This window comes from Ammospiza caudacuta, chromosome 34, assembly GCF_027887145.1.
Source record: "Ammospiza caudacuta isolate bAmmCau1 chromosome 34, bAmmCau1.pri, whole genome shotgun sequence".
NCBI classification, from domain to species: Eukaryota; Metazoa; Chordata; class Aves; order Passeriformes; family Passerellidae; genus Ammospiza; species Ammospiza caudacuta.
In genome coordinates this window covers 1,124,457-1,133,227 of record NC_080626.1, presented here as the reverse complement: position 1 = coordinate 1,133,227, position 8,771 = coordinate 1,124,457, and positions in this window count along the sequence as shown.

Here is an 8,771-nt window from a genome sequence, read left to right as displayed (position 1 = left end):
GGTGCTCCTCCATGGCTCCTGAGGTTGCCCATCCTTCCAAGGGAGGTGGTCATGGGTCAGGGGGAGGCTACACAGGGCACCCTGTGCTCCCCATTTCCTCTCTCAGTACCCCCAAGGGCTCCCCCATCTCTTTGCTGGTTCCCCAGCCCCATCCAAGTGCCCAAGTACCCTCAGGGACTGCCCCATTCTCTCCTCACAGTGCTTGCAGTACACCCAGGACTTCCCCATTCCCCCTCACACTACCCCTGTCCCATCCCGCTGTAAAAGGTGGAGTCGGGGAGGATTCTTGCTGAAAGGTTTATCAGTTGAAAATGAAGCACGAACATGGCAATATTATATCTGAGAACTGTCTTTTGATAAAGGAGGGTAAGTGTCCTTACCGAAGGGGGAGAGAAGGGAGTAGAAAGGGAAAAGGATAGAGAGAGAAACAGAAGACAGGGAAAGCATTACCACAAGAAGTCCAGGTGCTCTGTGGGCATCAGCTCGGCAGATGGAGTGTGTGTGCTGCAAGCCAGGGTGAGCCCACATGGCTTTTGTGAGTGGCTGGGCGTGATTTCCAAGGACGGCACCTGCGTGTCTCTGGCATGGGCGAGCGATGGCTGCAGGCTGGCTGCTGCGGGCTGGCTGCGGGCTGGTGCTGCGGCACTGGTGGCTCTGGGCTGGCTGCAGGGGCTGGGGCTGCGGTGGGCAGGTGCAGCAGGCTTGGGGCTGTGGGCAGCATGGGAAACGCGGCAGAGGCGGTGGGTGGGTGCAGGCAGCATCCACTCCATCAGGGAAAGCAATGAAGGAACGTCCAGTATGAGCAGGACTGAGCTGCCTCGGGGAAGCAGCGAAGCAGGGAAGAACGGGTGTGGACAGGGAGGAAGGACCACCAGAAGAAAAGGTGAAGGGGAGAGTGTCAGTGATATTTTTGCCCAACGTCCAGGAGGAATGATGCATCTGACTCCATCTTATCAGAAGGCTAATTAATTACTGTCTTATACCATATTATTCTATATTATTTTACATTACATCTAAACTGAATCTACCAAGCACTCAACTGAACTCCACTGCACACAATCTCATGACTGTCAGCTGACAGTCCCCACAGAAACACACCTGGATTCAATTGGTCAGTGAATCAAAACACACCAGAATCCAGTTACCAATTCCCTTCAGGTAAACAATCTGGCACAATGCATTGTATTTGTGAAGAACACAGGAGTAGAAAATGAGATAAGAATTGTTTGGATCATTCTTTGTTTCTCTCACTGCTTCTCCCAGGTTCAGAGAATGTGAATCCCACAGGAGAAGAGGGCCAAGCTGACCCTCTGAGCGAGTCCCTGATCCCTCCAAGAAACTCAAAGCAAAATGCTCCTGTTGTGTCACAGTTTGCTGCTTTTATTTGCAAAGCCATTCCCGGAACGTTCCCACTTTCTTTGACAGATATTCCTCATTTAAATGAGTTGTCAATTACTGGGTTCCAGTGTGGATGGGACAGACACCCCAAATGAAGACTGAGTCAGGGACTTGGCCACCTCATGCTCTGCCTTTTAAGCCAGTTGGGACACCAAAGGCCCTATCCCCAGGTGGCCCTTCTGGTCACGCGGCCACTCGGGAGCTGGCTTTGGCAGAGCGTCACACTGTCCCCAGTGTGCCATGGCTGACAGAATGATGGACAGACGGGGCCCTGTCTCTACAAAAGTAAGGCCTGACTCACCCCTGTCACACACAGGTGTTCCACGATGTCTCCAGACATCAAACTTTTCCTGTCTCTGACACCTCACCCTGTGCCATGGCCTGATCCCGACATCCCTAGAAAAGGGAGATGCTCCAGAACCCCCAGAGCATCTTTATGACATCCTTGTGTTGGGAACACAGCAGAGGAGGGGTTTGGGACAGGGGACAAGAGAATCCAGAGCGTCCTGAAGGCCACTTTGGCTATCGGAGAAAGGAAAATCCAGGACCCTGCCAGGTTCCTCTGGTGGAGGAAATATGCTGGAGGAAATGTCTTGTGTTTGTTCTTTGTTCTTGCTTTTGCAGGAAATCGTTCCTTTTGTGACCCTTTGGACACTGGACCTTGTTGCTGTTGCTGTTGGTTTTATTTACTCTTGTTGCTGTTTCAGGAAATTGTTCTTCTCTCAGCCCTTTGGGATCTTTGTGCCTCCAAGGGGAGGGAGAGGGGCAGTTTTTAGTAGCAGCACACACACGAGTGGATGCCCATGGGTGGGGACCCCCAGTGCCCCCCAGTTCCCCCCAGTGTCACAGCACATTCCCGTAGATGTCACCGGGTTCCTGCAGTCACCCCTGGGGTCCCCGCAGCTCTGTGTAGGTCACCTGGGGATCCTGGAGGGTGTTGGCATGGGGGAACACTGTGAGAGGCACGGGCTGTGGGATCTGGGTGGGGTGACACTCATGGGTGACGTGACCCTCTGCATGTGTTCCCCCTGTACTCAACCCCTGCACTCTTGGAGACCTCGATGTGGGTGTACAGCTCCTCCCCCTCCTTTGGGGGGGCTGGGTGATCCAGGGGGGCCCTGAGGGAATAAAGGGGATGTGGGAGAGAGGATGAGAGGGCTTGAGGGTTGGCGTAAAATGAGAGGGTGTGGTTTGAGCCCCGCACTTACCTTTCCTGGTTCTTCCTGGCAGCTGCAAAGGTAAGAGGGGAGGGGTGACTGTGGGGTCCCAGGGCCCTGACGCCTCTCAGGATTCCTGAACACCGATAGGACTCTCAGTTTCTCATAGGACCTCTAAGCATTCCTGAATCACCTCAGAATTCATGAACTTCCCCGGTGGCCCCAAACAAATCACTCTCAAGAACCCAAAGCCAAGCAGGGACAGAGACCCTCCCAACACTGAAAGAACCCTCAACATCCCTGCAGGACTTTCCAGTTACTCCACAAGCTCTACAGGAGCCCCAGCCAAAGTCATAATTGAGGGTCTTTGGGTTGTTCCCTATGGTTCCCCAATTCTCTGAACCTCTACAGCTCCCTGGGACCCCCATTGTCACCCACCCAAATGGTGCCACAAGTGCCAGGCCACAATGACACTCATGAGCAGGAACAAAAGGGCCCCACTGACCCCTGTGGCCACTGCAAGAAACAGAGGGGGACACATCAGGATCACACATCACCCCAGGGGTCCTGCACTCCCTGGTGACCCTGTGTGACCCCACCTCTGACCCAGGGTGAGCCAGGTGTCACCTCCAGGGCCAGCTCAGGGCTGACTGCCCGGAACACGCGGTGCCCATCCTGTCCCAGCTGGTTGGTGGCCACGCACTGGTAGGTGCCTGAATGTCCCACATTGATGTCCTTGAGCTCCAGGAGCGGACCCTGGCCCACCTCTTGCCCGTTGTACAGCCAGGTGAAGGTGACAGGGGCTGAGCCCACCTGCACTGAGCAGCACAGGGTCATGTTGTTGCCTGCACGCACCTTGTGTGCCAGGGGACTGGGCGTGATGGTGGCATTGGCCATGGGCACTGTGGGGACGCAGACAGGGCAGGCCCATGGTGAGGTGAGATGGGGATGCTGTGGGTGAGGTTCACTCCCATCCCGAGGGTCCCACTCACCTAGGACACTGACATTCAGGGGGTCACCCTGGGCCACTCTGTCCCCGTTTCTCACACAACACCAGTACTGGCCGCTGTCATTGTCCCCAACGTGGCACAGCTCCAGGTGGGGGCTCGTGCCTGGTGGTGCCCCCAAACCATCCCGGTACCAGGAGAAGGACAGGGGACCTGTCCCCACGGCCACTGTGCAGCTCAGCACCAGTTGGTCCCTGAGTGCCACCTGTCCCCCAGGGGGCTGCACTGACAGGGACACCCCTGTGGGTAGGACCCCTGCAGGATAGGGGGACACCAAGCGACAGTCAGGGACACAGGGGGTTCAAAGAGGGGCAGGAAGACCCCAGTGAGGGACAAGGGCTGCAGAGATTGGGGTGGTGAGTCTTAGAAAGGAACCCTGAGGGATGATGCGGGGGTTAAGGGGGGGAACACCTGGAGAAGGAGGTGAGAAACACCAGGAAGGGTAGGGGGAGCCAGGGAGGGGATGCTGTGGCCTGGGGAATTTGCGAAGATCTCAGAGAGGGGTGAAGGGACCCAGACAGGGGTGAGAGGAACCAATATGAGATGCAGGGAAACATGAGCCAGGAATGAAGGGACCTTGGGAGGGACCTGGGGCAGTGATGGCAAGACACAAAAAATGCACCAGGGAAGGATGGGGGTACCCATGTAGGGGCTGGGCGACCCGGTGAGGGACCCGAGAAAGGATGGTGGCAGCAAGGGAGGGATCTGGGAAAGGTTGGATACCCCAGAAGAGGTGTCAGGGTGGGCTGGGGGATGCCAAGCAGTGTGGGGGGACCCGAGGCATCTGTGGGGGCTTCCTGTGACCATCCCAGCACTCACTGCGCACCGTGACCCAGAGCCGGGCGCTGCTCTTCCACACGGCCCCACCCTCAAAGCACAGCTGGCAGCTGTAATTCCCTGAGTGGGAGACCCCCACGGCGGGCATCAGCAGCTGCAGGGACCCCTGCGGGCCCCCCACCACCTGCCCATCCTGGTAGAACACGTGCAGGAGGGGGGCTCGGGGCCGCAGGGGGCTGGGAGTGCTGAGGCAGCTGAGAGTCAGGGGGGCCCCCTCGGTGGGCTCGGGGGGATCCTCCAGCACTGGCACCGAGAAGAGCTCTGGGAAGGAGAGGGGAGGTGAGGACTGTGACTCTGAGTGCACTGAGAAGTGGCTTTGGGTGTGTGAGGAGATTAGAGTTCCAGCTGTGGGGGTGCTCACCGTGCACTGTCACTTTCACTGCTGCTGACTGTGACTGCCAGAACCCCACTAAGCCCTCAAATCAGTAGCAGCCACTGTGGTGCAGCTGCAGGGGGGAGAGGAACAGCTCGGTCCTCCTGAAGGACCCCCTGAGATCCTTCTCCTCCCGGTAAAATCACACCCTGGTGAGATTGATGTCCTGCCTGCACTGGCAGCACAGTTTCAAGGTGTCCCCCTCCAGCAGTGCCTGCGCTGGCACCTGCAGGACCAGCTGGTCTGTGGGACAGGAAGGTCACATCTCACTGATGAGACTGGTCTGAGGTGGGTGTCCGTAGCACTGGGGACATCTGGGTGCACTGGGGTGCTCTGGGGTGCACTGGGTTGTCCCTGTGTGGAGGACACAGGCCCTTGCCACATGAGGGGTGTGAGGCCACCCACAGAGTGGAGCTCACCCTGACCTCTCAGGGGCCACCCTCATATTTTAAGATTCCCACCTCACCATCTACAGCTGACACTGGGGGGCTGCACCCAGTTCCGCGTCTGTCACAGGTTTGTAGGTGCCACTCTCAGTGACAGTGAAGTGGTCAGGTCCCTCCTGCCACCAGCGCCACTCATCCTTGTACCAGGTGGTGGCACCGGTGGCCCCCGAGCCCTGGCAGGTCAGTGTCACCTGGTCCCACAGCACTGCCAGGAGCTGGGTGGTCTGGGCACCTGTGAGTGACAGGGGACACCAGCTTGCCAGGGCCAGTTTCGGGATAGGTATAGTGGGGTGGGGCCATGGCATCCCCCGAGGACTCACCAGCGAGACCAAGGGTCTGGGCTGGAAGAGACAAGGGACAGGGCTCAGTGGGGGTGTGGCACTGCAGGGACAGTGGCACCAGGGTAAACGGTGTGTGGTGGCTTTCCCCAAAGTGTCCCTGTGGGGACAGCAGTTCTTGAGGGAAAGTGAGTGTGGATGGTCCCCAAAAGATTTGGAGAGGCAGGGGGACATGTCTGTGTCACAGCCACCCATGCACCACATCCCTGTGACACAGACACCTTGGGAACAGGGACACCGAGGCCACCCTGGGCTGAGGCAGAACATGGGGACACTGTGGACACCCTGGGTATGAGAACACCATGGACACAGCCCATGCTGGCCCAGGTCACCCCCACCAGCTCATGATCCCATCCCCATTGCCACATCCTCACCATTCTTGTCCCCTTCTGTCCCTTTATCCCAGTTCCCTTCTCCCTATGCCCAGAGCTACCTGAGCCCAAAATTTGCGGGTCCCCACATTCCTGTCCCCACATCCCCATCCCCAAATTCCTGCCCCTGCTCCTATTTCCAAAGCCACGCTACATCCCCAGTCCCACCAAGGTCCAATATGGGTACCATGGACTGGCACTGCTGGCATTGGGAACCTCAGAGGACCTGGCAGGCTTCCTGTGCCCCTCCCCTCCCTATCCCCAAGGTGTCAGACCTGTGCCTGGGCCACTCACCCCACAGGAGCAGCACCACCTTCCCGGCCATCCCAGTGTCCCCAGCCATGGGAACTGGCTGTCACTCACTGCTGTGGCCACCACTCCCCTTTTGCTGGTGGCTCTTTGGATGAAGGGGAAGAAAGCGAGGTCAAGTCTCGACCTCATGCATAGGTGGCACCTGGTGGGGCCTTGGTGGGGGCAGGGTGGGGACAGGGTCGGGACACGTGTGGGTGGGATACAGTGGAACATGTGGTTCCAAGGAGTGGTTGGCTTTGTGGGTTTGGGGAGGCAGGAATGGGGTCACTGAGATATGCGGGTGGTGAGGAGGGGGAATGTCCGGCGATGGGGGTGCCATGGGAATGGGCGTCCCCATAGCTGGGGAGACTGAGGGATTTGAGTTCATGGGATGGGAGTATGGTGGGTCCTAGGAGGATTTAAGGGGATGGAATGAATGGGAGGGGTTCCTTGGGAATGGGGTCCTGAGCCATGGAGTTCCTGGGGAATGTCAGTACCGGGATGGGGATTGCAGAGAGGGTAGGACATAAGGAATAGGGGCCCCATGGTTGGGTTCCTAGGGGAATGGGGTGCAAGGGATGGGCAGTGGCCAGGTGAGCCTGTGGGTCAAAGCTTCTTCCCTGGGTGCCTCAGATTTTGTGGTTGCCCCAGAGCCAGCACAGCCCCCACGACGTGCCAGTGGCCTGGGGGTCACCCCAGACAGATTTCGAGCTGCTCTGGGTCTGCGCCCCCCAGCCTCCAGTGACTTTTCCCTCTCTTTATTCCATTTCCATCATTTTACCCTTCAATTTCACAACCCCCCAATTCGTGCCTTGATGGTAGTGGGGGGCACCAGAGCAAAGAACACTTGGGGGAACCTCAGAGTGGGGAAAGCAGGGGTGAGGGGGGTGCAGGGAGGGCTGGGGAGTCTGTGGGGGATGGAGGTGTCTGGCTGTGCCTCCCCAACACTTTCACTTTCTCCTGCAAAAGAAGGAAGAGGCCATTTGACACATTTCTCACATGGCGGAGTGGGTTCTCTCCTGTTAGGGCACATCCAGGGGTCTCCTCTCCTGGGGGCATCCTGTCCCAGGGGGGACAAATGCTGGACAAGGAGGTCCTGTCCTGGTGCATGGCAGCTCCGGAGGGGTCCAGATTTCTCCATTCTTTCTCATCCCCTGCAGGATCTGAGCCGGCAAGAGCAGCTGGGGAATGGAGCCCTGGGCAGGAAGGAGCTCCCAACCTCCTGCTCCTTGAAGCCAGTGGCCATCCAAGGGTGGGGCCCAGCCATGGCCCAGCCCCCCAAGGATGACCATTGCCCAGCCCTGCTCTGCCCAGCCCCAGGTGGCAGCCAGCACCTGAGGGCCACCCCCCCCCACCCCCTTGGCTTAGTTTCTGGCAGCTTTCGAGCTGCTGCAGAGGTGAGAATTCTGTGGGGTGGAAAAGGCCTGCCTGTGGTTTCTTCAGTCCTGCAAGAAGCACAAACCCCCGAAGGGTTCCCAAGCAGTGGCTCTGTGAGGGCCTTTGATGGTTTTCAGAGCAGGGCTGGCTGGAATCCCCCCCTCTGCAGGGGAGGCTGTGGGGAACCAGTGGAGCAGTTGATCATTTGTTCCTCTTGGTAAGGGACAGAGAGAGTACCAGAACTAGTGCAAATCCAACAACAGTCTGCTCAACAACCTGACCTGGACCCTCCATGCAGCCTTGAGAAACTTCATGGAAAGAATTCTTGGATTCTGACTTTGGCCACAATTTTAGAGAGAAATGTGTGGAAATATCGGTAAGAGCCTCTGCCTGTGGCCACGGTGGAGCGTTGGGGAGTGACTCTGTATGGATTCAAAGTGTCCCCAAAGCTGCTCCATCCCTGCCCTCCTCATCTGTGTGAGAGCCTGAGTTTTTGCAGAAGTTGTGGCATAAAGCCACCAAAGGTGCTGTGTGGACCCTGGGGGGATAGGCGCTTTGTTCCCTTCTGGATCATGGAGAGCAGTCGTGGGTGTTGTGCAGGGCGTGTGCCTGGCCCTGGGACACTGCTACGCTGCCAGTGGGCACTGGGATCCAACCTGCTGCCTTGGCAGCTTCTGCCCGCTGCTAGTGGTGGTGCCAGGACCGATTGGTGCCTGTGAGTTTGCAAAAGGAGCGATTTCCCCTCCTCCCTCCCGTCCGAGGCCGCCATGGCCCCTGAGGGGATGGAGCTGGACCGGGGCGCCCCCTGCTGGCCGGGAGTGCTCCCTGCAGCACCCCCTGCTGGCCGCGGTTATAACTGCCACAAAAACCAACAGCGCTGAGTGGGAGGGAAAGTTCTGGGTTTGTGTTGTTTATTCTGTTTTGGTTTATAAATTTTCCCAGTAAAGAGCTGTTATTCCTTTTCCTACACTTTTGCCTGGAAGCCCCATCATTTTGGATATTAAAAGAAGTTTTAGACATGGAAGTAGGAACCAGGAAGGTTCCTACTTTCCTTGGCAGGTATTTCCCATTTAAATGAATTGCCAACTCCTGAGTACTAGTGTGGATGTGACAGACACCCCAACAGGAGACAGTGTCAGGGACTTGATCACATCATGTTCTGCCTTTAAAGCCAGT